Genomic DNA, 19,733 nt, shown 5'->3' on the forward strand with positions numbered 1-19,733 from the left:
TTATCCTGTATATCTTTGTATTCCTGGAGCTTACCACAATACCAGGCACAGGCAAGAATTTATTGAAAGATAATACTGATGCCAAATAAACATATATAAAGATACTCAAGTGCTCACATAAATAAATGCAAGTAAAACAACAATGAAATTGGAGGGTTTTTTAGCTACTAGACTGACCAATATGTTAGAACATTTTCTAACATTTAGTGTTTTCCAGGATGAGAAACAAAAACAAGGACTCTCCTACTTTGTTGGTTAGCATAAAAATTAATGCGTTTGAACAAATTGTTGGCAATACCTAACAAAATTTTAAATGTCCGCACCTCTTCTAGACATTTGCCTTTCAGATATACCCAAAAAACAGCACAAATATGTGTACAAGAATATTCATCATAGTATAGTTTGTAATAGAAAAAAAATGAAAACTTCCTCAATATCCTTAATAGGAAACAGTTTAAATTGAGTGATACATTCCTGTGTCAGAATACCACTATCTGATTGAGGTGCAGCCCAGTTGCTAAAAAAATAAAAATAAAAAGTTCTTTGCATACTATGTACTGACATGACATGGAGATAATATTTATATATGTGGAAGTCTCCATAAAGTTATACGAGAAACTGATAGCTGTGGTTGCCTCCAGGGACTGGGGAGCTGAGAGAGATTGAGTAGGGAAACTTTTTTCTTTCATTTTATATTCATAGCTATATTAATGATTTTACAACACTCATGTATTAATTTGATCATAATTATGCAAAATGTAGAATTTGATGAATGACATTATTGTTTCAAAACCTGTAAACTGTCTGGCTCAGTATTATACAGATATTCCTTACACCAATCGCCAATAATGCTTTAAGACACAATGTGATGTTGTGAGGAGCACCGCAGGACTTGGGGATGGAGAATCAAGAGTTTTGTTTCAGATCCGCCACTTGTATAAACTTATGAAAATCATACTCAACCTATCAGCTCCTTGTTTGATCACCTGCACAACAGGCAAAGTGTCACCTACTTCATAGGACCACTGACAATGGTCAGCGAATGAATAAACAGGAGAGCTGTAACTTAACACCCAGCATATAGTAGGTCACTAATAATTATAATGAATGCTCTATGTGCTTTGTTTCCCACAGACAGTCGCTTGATTTATTAGCCTTCTCCCCATGGGAGGAGCTCAGAGACTAAAAAATAGAAAGAAAATCTAACTAGTTAATTTTGCTACTTATAGTAGATGTGTTTAAGATACGGAAATCAATGAAGGAGAACAAAGAAATAGCAGAAATAGCAGATTATAAAGAGATTCTGTTTTTTCCTTTTTGGAGATAGGGTCTTGCTCTGTTGCCCAGGCTCAAGTGCAGTGGCATGATCTTGGCTCACTACAACCTCCACCTCCTGGGTTCAAGCAATTCTCCTGCCTCAGCCTCCCAATTAGCTGGGATTACAGGTGCGCACCACCACACCTGGCTAATTTTTGCATTTTTTAGTAGAGATGGGGTTTCACCCTATTGGTCAGACTGGTCTTGAACTCCGAACCTCGGGTGATCCACCCACCTCTGCCTCCCAAAGTGCTAGGATTAAGATTACAGGCATGAGCCACCCACATCCTGCCTGTTTTGTTTTTGTTTTTGTTTTTGTTTTGAGACAGGGTCTTACTTTGTGATCCATGCTGGAGTGCAATGGCACAAACATAACTCACTGTGGCCTTGACCTCCTGGGCTCAAGCAGGTCAATCTCCCTCCTCAATCCTCCCACCTCAATCTCCTGAGTAACTGGGACTACAGATGTGTACCACTACACCCAGCTAATTTTAAATTTTTTTGTAGAGACAGGGTCTTGCTGTGTTGCCCAGTCTGGTGTCGAACTCCTGGCCTTAAGTGATTCTTTTCTGCCTTGGCCTCCCAAAGGGCTGGGATTACAGGCATGAGCAACCACATCCAGCTTTTAACAAGATTCACGGTGGATTTTATTGTTTCCACAATGGACAATGATTCCTGTTTGCTTTCTACTTGAGAAAGCTAAGGGTAGCAAATCATTCTTAACTAGGGTGACCAACTTGTCCCAGTTTGAGAAATCCTGGATCCCAGATCTCCCCTCAGTCTTCAGGACAGTTGTTCACCCTTTAATTGCAATGACTTGCCTGATACTCAATCTCCTCCCCTCCCCTCCCCTCCCCTCCCCTTCCCCAAAACTCAGCTTCACCTGAGCTGATCCTGGCCTTCCCCTTGAGGTGCTTTTCCAGCTTGAGAGAACCTCAGAAGAAGGCATAGCGAGCCCCTGTCCCATCAGGCAGCCTTTCCCAGCGTGGCAAGCAGGGCTTTTCTGAAACCAAGCAGGGTGCCCCGAGCCTCATTTGCATGTCAATGCCCTTTCAGTGGTGTAGTGATTTTGTTGCTGGGCTGGTCTCCCAGCTCTGGGAACAAACGGAAAGGTTTGTGTGCGCTTGTGAATGCATGCCATTCTCTTTGCTTTGCTTTGCTATCTGTCACCTCAAATGGTGAGGGTTAGACAAACAGTTCCTTGAACTGTTTAAAGGGAAACTACCCCTGCCTAAACAAGGCGGACTTGGATTTTCTCATCCCCGGGATAACGATAAAGAGATCGGACTTTGGCCTGTGAATCCACATTCAGTGCCTATAGAGGGATTGAAAGTGAATTCACTTTTTCTTAAAAGTGGCCACCAAATTAAATGGAGAAAAGGCTTTGTTTAGGTTTGGGTTTGTGTTTCAGCTCCCCACAAGCCTGGCTTTCATGCATTCTGACTGTCCAGGTCAGCAACCAGAATGTGCCTGGCTCCGCAGCTGGGCCTCCGCACGGCTTGTCTGGCTAAGTCCAGGCGCACATATTATCCCATCCAAGCATCAGTAGGTATTCAGAGCAGACAATTAGTTCTTTGAAATCAACTGGAAAGCCAGCATTCCTGTGCTCCAGTGAGGAGGAGGGGGAGAAGAGGGCAACTTTTAGACTATTAAAACATCCATCATACAGCCCTTTGCTATCAGGGGCACCTCACAGGAAAGCAAAGGCGACAAAGCAAAGAGTATAAACAGCTGCTTGTTCGTGATTCTGCTGTGTCTCTAAAACCTCTGTGGCTCCTGCACTCCAAGCCCCAGCTGAGTGGAAAAGAAGTGTCCTGTGCATCAACGTGTTCTTCAGGATGCTTGTTCTTCTCCGCACTGACTAGGAATTTTCAATGCCGCCATGCAAGAATGGCGCTTTACTTAAAGACACTGCATTATGTTAAGTAGACAGTCTGTCATTACTTAGCAGCCACACTATACTGTGGATGCAGTCCTGTTGTTTTTATTAAAGGGGTTGTCAGGATCTATAATTCACACATCATTAACCGCTTCATTAAGAAGACAGCAGCCCTGTGGGCCCTAAACTTGTAGCAGTTTGAAGACAAAGCAAGTAAACACTCTCCTTGACTGAGCCAGAGAGGCGGCCCCCCAACCCCCCACTGGTGGGAGTGTCTGAAGAAGTGCTGTTTCCTAGAAGAAAGCTTTTTCAAACTCTGGAGCATAAATGTGCAAAACATGTTCACTTAAAACTGATTTGATTTAAGTTAAAAGCATTACTTTGCAATGAGCTGCGCAATCCCACATCATTCATCAAAACCAAGCCATCACTGGCCGCAATGTGTGGTTACTTAAGCATTTTCATATGCCCTAGACTTTTTTAATGGAACAAAAAGCAAGACCATGAAATACACAGAAGGGAAAACATCAAAAAATCTGTACACGGCCCATGACATTGGTATTCCTCTAACATGGATTTTACTAAGCATCATTTATATAAACAATGGAGCCAAATCCTGTTTTCTATTTCATAATGCATGTTTTCTCAGCAGTAGTACTGCAGATCTTGAAATACAATATGAGGGCTCTGGTTTCCCAGTGAAATCATATGGTTGGTGTATTTCCTCACAATAAGCTTGCCATATGGAACCAGCCCCAGAGCAGGCCTGGATCAAACAGAAATAGCTAAAGATCCTGCACCTCTTGAACCAGCCAACTCAGCCAGTGTGAAGACCAGTCAGCCCTAATGATTTCTTTAGTCTTTCCACTTGGGTCCTATATTGGACTTTCTCTGAAGTTTTTGTTTGAAGAAAGAATTCTGTGACTAAAGTGAGTTGGAAATATACCGTGATGGGACTTTCTTGATTGTTTTTACCCTGTCAAAACCTTCCTGTTCTTACTGCCTTTTCTCTCGGAGCTCTACCAGGTAACTGGCTAAGTAAACCATACTGTACTAAAGCCAATGTAACGGATAAAACATAACATGTTATGTTTTTCTGCATAACATTTGCATTTATACTTCAGTCTTCAACCTCCTAACCCAAGAGAGTTGAGCATAAATTTCAGGTTCCATGGCAGGGCTACTTGGCAAAATAGTTTTGCCATAGGAATGAAGTAAGGAAGAGACTTCTCATACCACCTAGCAATCGCCAAGACGATGATTCTCCAAATGTGGTACCTATACCAGCAACATCAGCATTACCTGGGAATTTGCTAGAAATGCACATTCTCTGACCACACCCCAGCCCTACTCAATCAGAAATTCTGAGATAAGGGGCCCAGTGATCTGTGTTTTTAACCAGCCTTGCAAATGATTTTGATGAACGCAAAAGTTTGAGAACCACAGACACAGATTCATGTTCTAAGTGGTGTTACCTAGAAGCAGAGCCTGAGATGGGGATTCTTATGAAAGTTGTTTATTGAGGACCGTCTCTCAGTAGAAATCTGTAAGAAAGGAAGTGGAGCAAAGAAAGGGACAGAGACAAGCAAGCATGTGATGTGAATTCAGGTGAAGTCTCTCCTTGGCCTGATTCACAGGAAGAGGATTCTAGAGTGCAAACTCTAGAATCAAAAAATCTGTACTCGGCCCATGACATTGGTATTCCTCTAACATGGATTTTACTAAGCATCATTTATATAAACAATGGAGCCAGATCCTGTTTTCTATTTCATAATGCATGTTTTCTCAGCAGTAGTACTGCAGATCTTGAAATACAATATGAGGGCTCTGCTTTCCCAGTGAAATCATATGGTTGGTGTATTTCCTCAAAATAAGCTTGCCATATGGAACCAGCTAGAGTTTGCAAACTCTAGAGTGCAGCAGAGTTATCTCCCTTTGAAGCAAAGGGCTAACCTTTGTCATAAGCCCTTCTAAGTCACTAACTATAGGGAGGACAGAGTCCTCCCCAGTTGAGGCCAGTTATCTGGAGAAGGGAAAGTAGTTGTCATTAGCAACCAACAGTCACATAGCTGTGGGATAGGGCGCCTGGGTGAGCGCTACTACTGCCAATATAAAAAGTCAGCTTCAGCAATAGACAAGCTCCACTACTTTTACTATGAATCAACTAAAGAATGACTCATCTACTCACTCTCAGTACCCAAGACAGTATTGGTTATGCAAATATGAAGCAGGAAACACCTTAAACTCCAGTCTGCACTGAACAACCACCAGAAACCTAATCCACTTCAGTCACCTTTGAGTACTATCAACACCGGAATAAAGCTGCTTTCAGAACCTGAAGCCACCAGCCTCATGGTGCAGTGAGAGAACATTTGAATTACTAGTTCCATACAACATGAGTTTTGGATGCTTGCATATCTAGTCCTCCTTTTGTAAATAAGAGCACCCTGATTTCCCTTGGGGTACTTAGCCCTTCCCCATTGCATGCTGATCTTGGCGAAGCTGCAAATCACTGTGCCCGTCTTCTGCTAGACAAGGTGCAGGCATGTGGCTCAGTCTGGGTTGACTGATTGCTTTCCTTGTAATTAAAATCTTAATCAGAGTGACACAACTGACTCTGGTCAGGGCACATTCATAGCAGTGCTTGAGACTTGAAGAAATTCTTCATCAGTTCCTTCTGCCCAGGCCCTCAGAGGGCCTTTTTAAGTGGAATTATTCTTAATTCCTCTAGACCTTTCCAGCCTCAAATCCTGCCAGCAAATTCTCTTTTGCTTAAGTGAGTGGATTTTGGTTGCATGCAACCAAAGAATACTGACTGACACTGGTTTGCAAATTCCTTGAGTTTGATGGTCTATTTTGTTTTAGTGTTATGGTTTTTATTCAGGTTAGAAGAATCCTGTTTCCATTATTTTTACTACAAAACAAGCTACCTCAAAGCTTCATGGTATAAAATAGCTATTTTAATATGTTTATAGAGTCTGTGGGTCAGGACATAGCAAGGATGGTTTGTGTCTTCTCCAATTTTTTTTTTTTTAATTAGCCAGGCATGGTGGCACTCACCTGTAGTCACAGCTGCTTAGGAAGCTGAGGTGGGACCATCTCTTGCGCTGGAAAGTTTGAGGCTGCAGTGAGCTATAATCGCACCACTGTACTCCAGCCTGGGCAACAAAGCAAGACCCCATCTCTTAAAAATAAGTAAAAGAAAGTACATAAAGCTAAAAGGCAACTTTATGAACCCAATCACAATTTTAAAGGAATTTCTTCTAATTTCTTTTAATATTATACATACATTTAACATAGTATATATGTATGTGACATTCCTTTTTACTAGTAATGAAACAGGAAAGTTCCCTGATCCCCCTCATAGGACATGCAGCAGGGCTGTGGCTAGCCTGTTTGGTCACTGCTGCTGCTCAAACCCCTGACTGGAGGGGGAGTACACAGATGGGCAGGTGTAGGAGCCACGGTGAGTGCTGTGGGCTCCAGCCCCATGCTTACGGGTGGGTGCCTGCAGCCCCAGTGTTACAATACTCCTTTAGCCTTGCTGTCTACAGACAGCTTAAGTGTTAAAGTGTTAACCAGCTCAATGGACCGTCTGCCTTTTCACAAAGGCAGAAGGCCAGTGTGACAGCTTTCTGTATCCTGAGCTCTTGCCCAGCATCCTGGAAGAATTGGGTCACACACAGGCTTGAAGGATGAATGAGAGGTTTTATTGAGTGGTGGAGAGGGCTCTCAGCAGAATGGATGGGGAGCTGGAAGGGGGAATGGAATGGGAAGATGATTTTCCCCTGGAGTTTGGCCGTCCAGCAGCTAAATTCCCCTCTGACCGGCCCCAGCCAAACTCCTCTCAGCTTTCAGACATTCCTTCCCTTCTCTCTTTCTCTGCAACACTGTTCTGCTGTTCGTCTGCTTGTCTCCTAGTCTCCTTGTCTGCTCTTCTCCTCATCGGCTTCTGGAGCCTGGGGTTTGCAGTTTACACGGGTACAGGATAGGGGGTTGTGGTGGGCCAAAAGGCAACTCTTCGGCAGAAAACAGAAATGCCTGTTCCAAGTTAGGGCCATGGGTCTCCAGGCTTGAGGGTGGGGAATTTGCTAGGGAACTGCCCTCTTCTACCCAGTATTTCCCTGTCTCCTGTCCATATCAGTAACACTCAGAGACCACACAGATTCATGCTCCCCTTTTGCAATCATACCCCATGCTCCCCACTTTCACGCCTAAGAGTACTTGACTTTTAGAGTACGAATAGCAGCTATAGAAGATTCACCTTTGGGATCCTTTAAATACAAAATGTGCTAACATTTAACATAGTTAAGAGAAACATTACATTGCTCCAGAGTCACAAGCTACAATAATCATGTCAGAAAGCAGAGTTTGCAGTCACTATTATCCTGTTATTCTTTCTTGCTTCCTCTGAAGCAGAAGTTTTTATCCTACTGTGGCAGGTAAACCCAAGGTAGTTCTCTGCCACATAGAAACTGAACGTGGCAAGAATGGCTATTCTGTAATTTCAATAAGATTGACTTTGCTTCTGAATGAAATTTGAATTTAATACATTTGCCTGAAGTAAACTAAATCCAGGCTAAATAAGAATCGATGTTGGAATTTTTTCAAAATGGCTTTCCAGTTTTCAGAAATGGTCTCAGCGTCACCCTCGCAGCATTTCTCTCTGCTCCTCTTTCATTGAGGTGGATTGCAACTGAGTCAAAGAAACTGAAGTGGAGCTTTCTGGGCTGTTTACTCCATCTCTCTGACATTTTCACACTCATCCATTTCTTCCTGCTTTTTGGACTTTTATCCTTGAATTTGGTTATTTTGAACTTTAATTTTTGTCTTTTTTTTTTCTTTATCCAAACCACCAAGGGTCAGTATTGATTATTGTGGAGACACGCACCTTGCCCCAGAGACAAAGACGCCTGTGGGAACAATCCCTGGTCACATCTCTTCAGCTTCTGCTTTGTCACTGTCAGAGTCACTCTCGTCTAGAAGCGAGGGATCAGGAAACCTCTGTAGCATGTTTTATGGGACTGCACACAAAGAATGCTAAATAAAATGGATGATGTTGTATTGTATACTTTGATATTAACCTAAGAGTGCCAGGGAGAACTTAATTGATTGATGATATGCCGAAGATCCATTTGAATTGTGCTAAGCTCATTCATTTCAGTTTTGCTGACAATCTGAACAGAATATTTGTTAGCATAAAGTCAGTCTCTGGGTAAATGTACTGTCAGCAGTGATATTGTACAGTCTTTTTGAGGTGAAATGTAAAAATTCTATCAACAATTTTTTTTTTTTTTTTTTTTTTTTTGAGATCAAGTCCTACTCTTGTCCCCCAGGCTGGAGTGCAATGGTGCTATCTCGGCTCACTGCAACCTCTACCTCCAGAGTTCAATCGATTGTCCTGCCTCAGCCTCCTGAGTAGCTGGAATTACAGGTGCCCGCCACTATGCCTGCCTAATTTTTGTATTTTTAGTAGAGACAGGGTTTCACCATGTTGGCCAGGCTGGTCTCAAACTCCTGACCTCAGGTGATCCGCCCACCTCGGCCTCCCAAAGTGCTGGGATTATAGGCATGAGCCACCGTGCCCGGCCTCTATCAACAATTTTTAAAGTAAATAAACCTAAATTTAAAAAATTTAAAGCCATCCCTTTGAGCCCCTGTTGACATGTGTAGGTGACTCATACAACTATTTCTTTCTCTTTTATCATGTTGTGTCTGTGTTATCATAGTCTCCAGGGGGAACTAATAGTCTGAAAAAATATATACACCCATATAGAGAGAGTTTAGTGATATGGGGAAGGGGGGTTCTGATCAGAGAAAAGAAATGACTGACAATAAAATGTGGATAACTACTTCACTTTGAGTCTTTTGAATATAGATCACAAATTATGATACATCCTTGGTATAATTCATTAAAATATGCATGCTACAAAATTGCAGCTAGTGCAAAGGTATCATTAACCTTCATTTACAAACAATGACTGTGTTCACTTCTCCCTGAATCACCTCAAGTCATTCTATTTTATTTTCATGAATTGGCCTTTAATCTTCCACTGATACATTTATGTTATGCGAAGTCTGACAAGAGGAGATTACTGAAAATCTCCTATTTTTCTTTTACGCAGCCTACTAAATGAGGACTGTATTTGCTCATCAGAAAATCAAGTATGAGAACATTCTAATATTTGCCACTTTGAGGGATGCGTGAAGAGAGATTGGGCTGCCCCCCATCTTCCCCCTGTATGCACACACACACACGCTTCCCACTGAGTTCAGTCTTAACCTAGAAACATTATTCCTAGAAAGAAGAGATATAAACCTAGTGACATTAGTTATGTGGCTTTTCCCTTGAGAGAAGTAGCTAGAGAGTGTGTTAATCATTTCCTGATATAACACTGATTCACCCATTTTTATGTTGTAAACCAAAGTTAGGACAATTTCTCATAGGGCAGAAAATGTGACTTGATACTCCTAAATATCAGCTAGCAGCTCTGGGCTTAATTGCTGCTGCTTTGGTACTTCTACCGAATATATAGTTATGTTGATTTTGAAGTGTTTTCAAGATGCTCAGCAATTGCACAAAGATACTTGATTACAAAAATCAAGGAAGCTATTTCAAACTATAAGTAATAGCAAAATGTAACATCTCTGCCTTATACCAACAAGGTAAAGAGTACCTGAAACATGTTTGCACTTTTCAAAGATTTTCAGACCTTGATACTTCTAAGGCTTATTCTATAGGGTTTTTGTACCTAATATAATACAATTTTACAAGGCTTAGAGGCAAACTGTTAGAAACATATATTAAGCAGAAAATAGGAATACTTGTATCTTTTTTCTATGTGTTAGTTTTACCCTCTAACTAGATAGCTCCTTGGCATCTTGAAGTTTACATCTTAGTATATATTTTGATGCAATACAAACTACTTATCACAATGTTATATTCAAAATTGCTTCTCTGTATTAAGTCTTTGATTGAGTGGATGCTGGTTCTGACACTTCTGAGAGTAGATGGCATCTAGATCTTTTCCTGCTTCTTTGCCTTCCTTCCTTACTTTCTTTATCTAGTTATTTTCATATATATAGATAGATATAGATATATGATTTCAGCTTTTATTTTATTTATTTATTTATTTTGAGATGGAGTCTCGCTCTGTTGCCCAGGCTGGAGTGCAGTGGTACTATCTTGGCTTACTGCAAGCTCCGCCTCCTGCGTTCACGCCATTCTCCTGCCTCAGCCTCCCAAGTAGCTGGGACTACAGGCTCCCACCACCATGCCTGGCTAATTGTTTGTATTTTTCAGTAGAGATGGGGTTTCACCATGCTAGCCAGGATGGTCTCAATCTCCTGACCTCGTAATCCACCCATCTCGGCCTCCCAGAGTGCCAGGATTACAGGCGTGAGCCACCGCGCCTGGCCCAACTTTTATTTTAGATTCAGTGGGTGCATGCACAGGTTTGTTACATGGGTACATCATATGATGCTGAGGTATGGAGTATGACTGATCCCATCACCCAGCTACTGAGTATAGTACTCAATCGTTATTTTTCAGTCCTTGCTCCCCTCCTACGCACCTCTAGTAGTCCCTAGTGTCCATTGTTGCAATCTTTGTGTTTATGAATACCCAATGTTTAGCTCTTACCTATAAGTGAGAACATGCAGTATTTGATTTTCTGTTCTTGCCTTAATTCACTTAGGACAATGACCTTCGGCTGCATCTATGTTGCAGCAAAGGCATGATTTCATCTTTTTTTACGGCTACATAGTATTCCATGGTATATATGTACCACCTTTTCTTTATTCAATTCACTGTTGATGGGCATCTAGGTGGATTTCATATCTTTGCTACTGTCAATAGTACTATGATTAACATATGAGTACATGTGTCTTTTTGGTAGAACAATTTATTTTCTTTTGGATATATACCCAGTAATGGGATTGCTGGGTCAAATAGTAGCTGTTTTAAGTTCCTTGAATCTCCAAACTGCTTTCCACAATGTCTGAATTAATTCACATTCCCAGCAATAGTATATAAGCATTCCCTTTCCTCCACAGCCTCACCCACATCTGTTGTTTTTTGACTTTTTAATAGTAGCCACTCTGACTAGAGTGAGATAGTATCTCATTGTGGTTTTGATTTGCATATCTCTGATAATTAGTTATCACATGATTTTCAAATTCTTCTTTGAAACTTGGCAGATACATTTATAGGTAGAATGGGTCACTAGCAACATTTTCAATAGATGCATACAAGATAATTTTAAAGACGTGGGAAAATGCTCATTAAATCATCTTAATCAGTGGTGCCACAAGGTACAACTGGACAAGTCCCTTCATTTGCAAACCCATGGTTACTGAACCACTCAAAATCTGGAGAAACAGCTCAGGGCTCTGCTGAGGAATCATCCACCATTGGAGCAACATTGTAATCTGACCTGAGAAGTGTCAATTATATTTTCTGTCTTACTGGAATTGTTTTTCTACTTCCTTTTTAACCTTTTTCAAAATTTTAAAAATATAGATACAATAAAATCATTCTTTTTAGTGTAAAATGCTATGATTTTTGACAAATGCATAGAGCCATATCACTACCATCACAATGAGGTGACAGAATATTTTCCTCATCTTCATCACTCTAAAAAATTCCCTTATGCTTCTCCTTTTCAGACAATGTCCTCAACCACCCCTAACTCCTGGCAACCACTGACCTACTCTCCATTTCTATAGTTTTACCTTTTGGGGAGTGCAGTATAAATGGAATGTCACCTTTTAAACGTGGCTTATTTTACTAGCATAATGCATTTGAGACTCATTTATCTTATTGCATATATCAGTAGTTTACTCTTTTTCACTACTAAGTAGTATTCCATTGTATTCGATGTACTACAACTTGTTTATGCATTTCCTAGTTAAAGAACATTTGTTTTGTTTTATTTTCCAGTTTGGAGAAATTATAAATAAAACTGCTATAAGCATTCCTGTAGACTTTTTATTCGTTTTTGTTTGTTTGTTTTTATTTTGTTTTTTTGAGACAGAATTTCGCTCCTGTTGCCCAGGCTGGAGTGCAATGCTGCGATCCTGGCTCACTGCAACCTCTGCCTCCTGGGTTCAAGCTATTCTCCTGCCTCAGCCTCTGAGTAGCTGGGATTACAGGCATGCGCCACCACGTCTGGCTAATTTTGTGTTTTTAGTAGAGAGGGGATTTCTCCATGTTGGTCAGGCTAATCCTGAACTCCCAACCTCAGGTGATCCACCTGCCACAGTCTCCCAAAGTGCTGGGATTACAGGAGTGAGCCACTGTACCCAGCCTTCATGTAGACTTTTAAAAAATCATTTCACTTGGGTAAGTATGTCGAAGTGGAATTTCTGCATCATACAGGAAGCGTATGTTTAACTTGATAGGAAATTTACAAACTGTTTTCCAAAGATAAAAAAAATTTTCAAGATAAAAAAATGTTTTTCTTGCATTTCCACCAACACTGTTTGAGAGTTCTAGTTGCTCTGTATTTTTGCCAGTTTTTTTTTAAATAAGTGTGTAATGTTAGCTTGTTGTGGTTTTCATGAACATTTCCCTAGTAACTAATGATGCTAAGCATCTTTTCGTGTGTTTATTTGCCTTCGGTACATATTGTACCAAGAACAAGCTTAATAAGCAAAGGGAAGCAGAAATGAGAGACATCCTGTGATCGCTGAGGTTGTGAGTATAAACATGGTCTTTAATTTCCCATTCTACGTCTCCTGAAACCTGTCTTCTCTTCTTCTCATCTGTAGATATCCATGAAATTGCCTTTTGGAATTCTTAAATTATCGCTTACTCTGTTACCTGAGTGAACCTTAGGGAGTTTCTGATCTTTGCCAACAAAACAACTTTAACAGGAACAACTCTGCAGCCAGTATCATGTTCTTACTGAATGTGCGTGTGCATGCATAATTTTAAGTAACACAACCCAGGTAGATGGAGAAAACACATCATTTCTTTCATCTATGGATGATGTGTTCCTCCCCTCCAGTACTCAGATATCATTATCTGGGAAAACATTAACTAAGTGCCCTGTCAGATATAACATTTAATCTGATTTTATAAATTAGACTGCTGCTTTAAGTAGTATTGAATAGAAATGCTAACATCTCAAGGTAAGAGGGGAGATGTGACCTCAGGGCAGAAAAGCCAAGTCAATTTCTTTCAGTTCTTTGGCCTCCCTTGCCCTTGGAGCAACCTCACCCCCTAGATGCTACAGTCCCAAATGCCATTCATAGCATGTATCTGTAGCTGGTGGAGCTGGCAACCTGGTCTCTCAGCTTGGTTAGATAAGCTTGACATTCTAGACTTCTCTCAGGTCTTACATTTCCCACTGAGCCCCAGCTTGAGCTGTCAGCTCTACATCTTTTGTGACAGAGGCACCCCACCTCCACTCTGGTAACCCTGTTTGACAGTCTCCGCAGTCATGCTGGGTCCCTCTTGACTCCACAGGGACCAAGGACAGCTCCACAAAGATAAACTTGAAGACCTCTCTCCACCTGAGCTTGCTGTACCACCATTTATTTTGCTGTGGCTTCACTTCTGATTGATACATGGTAGCCAGTGTGGCAACCTCCCCCATTCCCCAAATGGGCATCAGGAGGAGGAGGTGGGCAAGACTCCTGTTGTTCACCTCATTTTTCTAACTCACAGCACGTATCTGATATTTTCTGTCTCCCAATTCTCTTTCCTTCTTCTTCCCCCAAACTCCCTAGACTGGAAGACTGTTGTAATCTTCCTGACTGGCCCTCTATTAAGAAATTACCTATGGTCTAGTTCACTAAGTATGGATTTTGATATGCTAAAAAATAAGGAAACAAAGTAATTTTGAATTATTTTTCTCCAAGAAATATCCTGATTTTCAAGACTATTGATTTGCTGCAAAATCATATCATTGAATATCAAAAATTGAGTATCACTGTGTTCCCTGTCTGCATTCCTGACTGATGGATAGGTGGTACATCAGGCAGAATAAGGCCAAGGTCAAGTGCTTAGAAAAAAAAAGAAGCCACATCAAACAATTTTAAACTATTATGACCACCACACCCCTCTTACAGGCCCACTTCCATACATGCCCCCACCCGCCCCACACACACACAGAAAGAGAGAGGGAGAGAGAGAAAGAGAGAAGTAAATACACATATTGAAAATTCCAAAAGACAACACATCGAATTGTCAATTGTGGCCGCCTCTGGGTGGTATCATTATAGCTGATTGTTGTTTTCTTCTTTGTACTTTACAGAATTTTCATAAAATGCAATGATGTGCATTTATTCTTTCCATAATTAAAAATATTAAGATTTCCAAAACTTGATTGAAGTCTTACTTCATTCAAGAAGCCTGCTCTATTAACTTCCCCATCCCAAATCCTAGGAATTACATCATTCGTTAAACATCCACCTAATATTTATTGTGCAGTACTTACATGGCAGTCTCTGTGCTGGGTGCAGCAGATTCAACGTCCAACAAGTCCAGTACGCAGGGAGGATATTCAAACGATCGAGCAATCTTTATGGCCCAGATGACAACTAAACAGAATGGCCCCAGGCCAAAATGCTAGAACTATGCCTGCAGGGCCTCAGTCTGTCCTTAGTTACTGAGTCTGTGGGAAATAGCTGGGGCTCCTGAGGTAGAAGGGACACTGAAGTCATCACCTACTGCTACAGGAGTATTTCAATGTTTTAACAACGGGAACAGTCATACCAGTGTGTGCTAGCCCTGCTCCCACACTCTGCTCTTACAGTGAGGTAAACACTATGTGGGGCTCAATGTGGCAAAAGGGCCAGTAAGGGAGAACCCCGAGCATCTGGCTGAGATGTCTCTCCTTGTTCGCACAGCTGCATACCAGTAGATCTACTATAGTGTTGGGGTTTTTTGTCTGTTTTTTGTTTGTTTGTTTGCTTGTTTGAGATGGAGATTCGCTGTTGTTGCCCAGGCTGAAGTGCAATGGCGCAATCTCGGTTCACTGCAACCTCTGCGTCCCTGGTTGAAGCACTTCTCTTGCCTCAGCCTCCAGAGTAGCTGGATTGCAGGCATGTGCCACCACATCCGGTTAATTTTTTTTTTTTTTTTTGTATTTTTAGTAGAGACAGGGTTTCTTCATGTTGGTCAGGCTGATCTTCAATTCCCAACCTCAGTTGATCTGCCAGCCTCGGCCTCCCAAAGTGCTGGGATTATAGGCGTGAGCCACCCTGCCCAGCCCCCTGGTATAGTTTTTATTATGACTAATATATTACTTATAATTATCATTGATTTACTTGCTTATCTCCTCCCATCGGATTCTAAAATTCCTAAAGTGCTGAACATGTATTATTTATTTAAGTGTCTATCTGGCACAGTACCTGGCATAGGGTAGGCCTTCGAGAAACATTTATTGAATAAATGAATTAAGTATTAAGACTGTGATTCCCCAAATCTGAAAGGAGAAACGGTTTTCCAAATGGAGTCCTCTGAGAAATAACCAAAAGGATTCTGGATGAACAATGTTTGCTTAGATGCAATTGTTTGTTGGACAGTTGCTTGGGAAGGAGAAATGGTGCTGAGAGACAGGGCACCGGAAGATGACAAGAACAGTAGAGAGGGAATCCGGGAAGAAGGCAGGGGGAGCAAGTGTGGGGAAACAAAGGAAAAGAATTGTTCATTGTTGTGCGTGGAGCCACCATTCCACTTCAAAGCTGTACCAGGGATCCAGGGACAGACCTTACTGGAACACACACATGCAGATGAGCACACACCTGTCCCAAAGGGCAGCCTAAGGTGAGTTTTAAATTCAGAGTATGATACTGAAGTCTAGGGGTACTAAACCAAATGCAGTAAAAGCATGCCTGAATACAAGCACGAAGCCTGTTGCTTCATTATCCAAGTGACCTTTCCACTTCATTTAGGGCATGGTGAGGAGAAAACTGCACCTAGGAGCTGTCTGCTGTCCCACACCCCCAGGGTTGGTGCCAGATTTATGTCCTGAGTGTCCTGCATAGCCCAAAATAGCCTTATTTCCAGGACCTCTGAAATGCATGGATATGTGTCCTGCTTCTGCAACCTGGAAGGAGAGCGTCCTCACTAAAATAGATAAAAACTGCCAGATTCCATGATGAAAGTCCTTCTCACTAAAGAACTGTATCAAAGAACTGTTCTTGTCAGGCACAGTGACTCACGCGTGTAATCCCAGCACTTTGGAAGGCCGAGGCGGGTGGATCACAAGGTCAGGAGTTCGAGACCATCTTGACCAACATGGTGAAACCCCGTCTCTACTAAAAATACAAAAATTACCTGGACGTGGTGGCATGCACTTGTAATCCCAGCTACTCAGGAGGCTGAGGCAGGAGAATTGCTTGAACCTGGGAGGCGGAGGTTGCAGTGAACCGAGATCACACCATTGCATTCCAGTCTAGGCAACAGAGCGAGATTCTCTCTCAAAAAAAAGAAAAAGAAAAAAAAAAGAACTGTTCTTTAGAGAGTCCACCTGTTCTGATTTCCTATTTGGTGTCTATATTTCATTCAGAAGGCTAACACTTGGCCAAGCGTGGCCAGCAACTTCTCTGAAATGAGTTGAAGGCACAGTCAATGGGGCACTCTTGAGCTGTGAGCCACTGGGCACCCCTTCACTCATGTGGATTTCACTTAGAGCACTTTAAAGTTCCAAATGAAACGCAACTTTTTTGTTTTCTATGAAATGCTAGACTTAAAAGCTGGAAAAAACAAGACACCAGTCATGTCACCAAATCTAATATTATTTTACTCTCTAAGATTATCAAGCCCAATGCGCACGGCACTGCCTCATTGTTTTAATCAATGTAATATTCAATTCTCAAAGGATTTCTGAAAAAAAATAAGATTACATATTTTTTAAGAATGGTAAACACCAGGAGGAAAGTACATCCTTGAAATACTCAATATATGAACACACACACACACACACACACACACACAAATATACATAATACATATTATTTATGTCTTTTATTTATGTCTTCTAACCCCAATTCAAGTTAATCTGCTTTCTTTGTATTCCCCGTAATACCTTGTACAAATGATACACATGATAGGCATTCAATAAATCCATGTTGAATCTACTGCCAGCTACTATTTTGTCCAGACAGTAGTTAAAAACATTTCTCATTGTGTGAGACAAATGCTATTGAAGGTGTGTGAAATGAAGTCGATCACAAACACAGCATTAAGTAACGCTAACTTACACAGTGAGCAAGTTATTCTATTTTCAGTTTTCTCTCAATCCTTCTGAATACATCAAGGAGAAAGTTGTTTTTCTTTTTTTTGAGACGGAGTCTCGCTCTGTCACCTAGGCTGGAGTGCAGTGGTGCGATCTCAGCTCACTGCAACCTCTGCCTACTGAGTTCAAGCAATTCTCCTGCCTCAGGCTCCCAAGTAGTGGGGACTACAGACACATGCCACCACACACAGCTAATTTTTTGTAGAGACAGGACTTCACCATATTAGCCAGGATGGTCTTGATCTCCTGATTTTGTGACCCACCCACCTCGGCCTCCCAAAGTGCTGGGATTACAGGCGTGAGTCACCGCGCACTGCCTTTTTTTTTCTTTTTTTTTTTTTTATGGAATCTCACTCTGTTGCCCAGGCTTGAGTGCAGTGGTGCGATCTCAGCTCACCACAACCTCTGCCTCCCGGGTTCAAGTGATTCTCCTGCTTCAGCCTCCCCAGTAGCTGGGATTACAGGCACCCACCCACCATGCTCTGCTAATTTTTATATTTTTAGTAGAGACAGGGTTTCACTATGTTGGCCAGCTGGTCTCAAACCCCTGACCTTAGGAGATCCACCTGCCTCAGCTTCCCCAAGTGCTAGGATTACAGGCATGAGCCACCGCGTCCAGCCAAGGAGAAAGTTTTAGTTTGGCACTGGTATGCCCTTGCCACCTCTCTAACCTTGACATCTCTTTCAGAAAAAAGAACAGGCCTCAATCTCAGATCCTTTTCAGCATTTAAAGTCTAAACACCATTGTTTTCTCTCCATAGTTTTGAATGGAGTCTCCTATTTATAGCATAGGATATCTTGTTTCCTTCTATAATACATTTATTTAAATTAAAATGTGAGTCAACTTTTTTTTTTAAGATTTGGTAAATTTTAGAAAGGTGGATTCACAAATAACTCAAGTGGGTGAAGCACTGCTTGAAAGATATATTTTTTAAGTTGTTTCTCTCTAAACCCTGGTGAACATCTTTGGCCTGGAGCTTTGTATGCACAATCCATGGATCAACAGTAGGCAAGTTAGCACTAGTTCTGGAATAGGGGTGAGGAGCAGGAAGAAGGAAGCAGTCTAGACAGTGATGCCAAAAACCAAAAAACCCATGAGTTTCATAAACACACAAGTCCCCCATAAATCAACTCAAATATCCAGGCATGCCTCACACACCCCTACCTCAGAGACTGCTCTGTGGGCTGTCTCAGATCACTGCTTTACCCTGATTTCACCCGAGTAAATACTCAGTTGTGGAAGGGGCAGACCACATGACTCATCCTAGACCGACGGCCTCTGAAGATTTGGACCTCACTTTTCCTAACCATGACTCAACATATTCGAGCTCATTATTTGTATTTATCTTTGAGCTATGTATGAAATGGAGATCACAGCCCCAATTTGGTGATCTTAAATGTTAGCAGAAACTAATCTAAATTCCTAGCTTTAGGAATTCCTGGGGAAATCAAACCAGGGAAATTACATGACACATGGCCAAGAATGTATGTAAGAAGTAATTATGCTGAAATTCCTTTGTTATCTATTAATACCAACTGCCTGGCACTGTGTCAGCATGCGGATAAACAAGTGACCCTGCTGGTTCAATTGTTTAATTCTTTCATTCTAAAGGAGATAAGACAAAACAATAGATTCCTCTTTGGGAAGAAATGCCCTCTTATTTTTGTGGTAAACAAAATAGCTTTTTGGATAAGTCCTTTCATCATTTGATCCAGGATAGATTGATGGCTGAGGTTAGAATTTCAAGATATTTATCCTGAACAGAAGTGGTAGGAGAGAAAAACAGCAGATGTAGAGTGGTTCCAAATGTTAGGAATGAGATTTACAAGGGAGCAGGGTTAGAGCCAAAAGAAGTAAAACTAAGGCAAGAGGACTAGAAATGAAGCTATCCAGGCTGACTGTCTTCAGGTAAAGATTATGGGAGCTTAGACACTGCCATAAGTCATTTAAACAATTGCACAAGAAGTAATTATTAAATACATTTTATGTGATTAATAAATATGTACAGATATATAAAATTGGTGCATGCTTAATTCTTCAAACCAATCTTTTAGACTTTGCATTAATGGAACACTCTAGCTAGTCTCTAAGAATAAAGCCAGTAGAATCCATGTTTATAATCCTGTCTGGTCTGCCAAAGACCTGGGTAACCCACTAACATTGACAACACAGCCAGGGAAGAAGTGGACTGCCAGTTGCTACTTTGACATTTCAAATTTTATATTTTCAATAAAAACTGTGCTGTTGGCCGGGCACAGTGGCACACACTTGTAATCCCAGAACTTTG

Source organism: Macaca fascicularis, chromosome 6, assembly GCF_037993035.2.
Source record: "Macaca fascicularis isolate 582-1 chromosome 6, T2T-MFA8v1.1".
NCBI classification, from domain to species: Eukaryota; Metazoa; Chordata; class Mammalia; order Primates; family Cercopithecidae; genus Macaca; species Macaca fascicularis.